Source organism: Limulus polyphemus, unplaced genomic scaffold, assembly GCF_000517525.1.
Source record: "Limulus polyphemus unplaced genomic scaffold, Limulus_polyphemus-2.1.2 Scaffold10856, whole genome shotgun sequence".
Taxonomy (NCBI): Eukaryota; Metazoa; Arthropoda; class Merostomata; order Xiphosura; family Limulidae; genus Limulus; species Limulus polyphemus.
In genome coordinates this window covers 2,092-4,819 of record NW_013676466.1, presented here as the reverse complement: position 1 = coordinate 4,819, position 2,728 = coordinate 2,092, and the positions used below count along the sequence as shown (strand labels likewise).

Sequence of the window (2,728 nt, the reverse complement as noted above, 5' to 3'; positions counted from 1 at the left end):
TCTACCAACTCAATATAAATCCAGGACCTGTGTGTGATATTCTACCAACTCAAATTAAATCCAGGGCCTGTGTGTGATATTCTAACAACTCAAATTCAACCCAGAACCCGTGTGAGATATTCTAACTCAAATTCAACACAGAACCCGTGTGTATGATATTCTACCAACTCAATATAAATCCAGGACCTGTGTGTGATATTCTACCAACTCAAATTAAATCCAGGGCCTGTGTGTGATATTCTAACAACTCAAATTCAACCCAGAACCCGTGTGTGATATTCCACCAACTCAAATTCAACCCAGAACCTGTGTATGATATTCTACCAACTCAATATAAATCCAGGACCTGTGTGTGATATTCTACCAACTCAAATTAAATCCAGGGCCTGTGTGTGATATTCTAACAACTCAAATTCAACCCAGAACCCGTGTGTGATATTCCACCAACTCAAATTCAACCCAGAACCTGTGTATGATATTCTACCAACTCAAATTCAACCCAGAACCCGTGTGAGATATTCTAACTATTCAAATTCAACCCAGAACCTGTGTGTGATATTCTATCAACTCAAATTCAACCCAGAAAATCTCTACAGAAGTCTACTGTTAGTTCATCAGATTCCACAGCAAGAAGTGCAAGTGAGAAGTTATGAGTAAAGGGGGTTGTTTTCACCATGTGCTCTGGAATTACCAGCCAGTTCAGTGAAGTCCAAAAGCCAAGGACATCCTGAATTATGGACAGGATTGAAACTTCCAAGTAAGAACATAAGAAAGGTTACAAATGAGAAGAGATAACTTAGTTGATGATTCTCGAAGAATCCCAGAGATTTGGCTTCAACAACATGCATGGATATTTCAAACAACCACGACTCTTTGTGTAAAGAAATACATGTATTATATTATTTATAAGTATTATAGGTGTCTGCACATTTCCAAATGGCCTCAATAGGGACTTCTTAGTTTATATTTTTAAGGAAATAAGAGCCAAAAGCTTTTGCATATAACCTGTTTGTGTTTGGGAAGTGTTCTTTGCATTTTTATATTTTTTTTGAACTATTGTGCAAAGTATGGGTTTGTTTTTTCTAGGTTGTATATACATATTTATTTTGTATTTGTAGTGCAACTGTTAATATATAAACTGCCAAACTTTTCAACAGCTTACATTTTCAGTATTGGCTAATTTGCTGTACCCCTCCCCTGTACTACACAATAGCCCTGAGTTGAATTTGAGTTGGTAGAATATCACACACAGGCCCTGGGTTGAATTTGAGTTGGTAGAATATCACACACAGGCCCTGGGTTGAATTTGAGTTGGTAGAATATCACACGCAGGCCCTCGGTTGAATTTGAGTTGGTAGAATATCACACACACAGGCCCTGGGTTGAATTTGAGTTGGTGGAATATCACACACAGACCCTGGATTTAATTTGAGTTGGTAGAAAATCACACACACGGGCCCTGGGTTGAATTTGAGTTGGTAGAAAATCACACACACGGGCCCTGGGTTGACTTTGAGTTGGTAGAAAATCACACACACGGGCCCTGGGTTGACTTTGAGTTGGTAGAAAATCACACACACGGTCCCTGGGTTGACTTTGAGTTGGTAGAATATCACACACAGGCCCTGGATTTAATTTGAATTGGTAGAATATCACACACACAGGAGTTCATCAGATATACAAGAGAAAAGTTCATCAGATATACAAGAGAAAAGAATCTACAGAAGAGTCTACTGTTATACAAGAAAAAGAATCTCTACAGAAGAGTCTACTATTAGTTCATCAGATATACAAGAGAAAAGAATCTCTACAGAAGAGTCTACTGTTAGTTCATCAGATATACAAGAGAAAAGAATCTACAGAAGAGTCCACTGTTAGATCTGATGAACTAACAGTAGACTTCTGTAGAGATTCTTTTCTCTTGTATATCTGATGAACTAACAGTAGACTCTTCTGTAGATTCTTTTCTCTTGTATATCTGATGAACTAACAGTAGACTCTTCTGTAGATTCTTTTCACTTGTATATCTGATGAACTGACAGTAGACTCTTCTGTAGATTCTTTTCTCTTGTATATTTGATGAACTAACAGTAGACTCTTCTGTAGAGATTCTTTTCTCTTGTATATCTGATGAACTAACAGTAGACTCTTCTGTAGAGATTCTTTTCACTTGTATATCTGATGAACTAACAGTAGATCTTCTGTAGAGATTCTTTTCTCTTGTATATCTGATGAACTAACAGTGGACTCTTCTGTAGATTCTTTTCTCTTGTATATCTGATGAACTAACAGTAGACTTCTGTAGAAATTCCTTTCTCTTGTATATCTGATGAACTAACAGTAGACTCTTCTGTAGATTCTTTTCTCTTGTATATCTGATGAACTAATAGTAGACTCTTTGGTAGAGATTCTTTTCTCTTGTTTTTCTGATGAACTAACAGTAGACTCTTCTGTAGATTCTTTTCTCTTGTATATCTGATGAACTAACAGTAGACTCTTCTGTAGATTCTTTTCTCTTGTATATCTGATGAACTAACAGTAGACTTCTGTAGAAATTCCTTTCTCTTGTATATCTGATGAACTAGCAGTAGACTACTGTAGATTCTTTTATCTTGTATATCTGATGAACTAACAGTAGACTCTTCTGTAGATTCTTTTCTCTTGTATATCTGATGAACTAACAGTAGACTCTTCTGTAGATTCTTTTCTCTTGTATATCTGATGAACT

At 36.5% G+C, this 2,728-nt stretch overlaps 1 protein-coding gene across 1 annotated transcript in view; it reads left to right on the top strand.

The window, feature by feature from the left end:
- The window catches only part of LOC106476551 (prostatic acid phosphatase-like), a gene marked incomplete at its 3' end in the record, with an annotated part of 9,437 nt that overhangs the window by 6,275 nt on the left and 434 nt on the right, over positions 1-2,728 (top strand). The window lies entirely within an intron of this gene.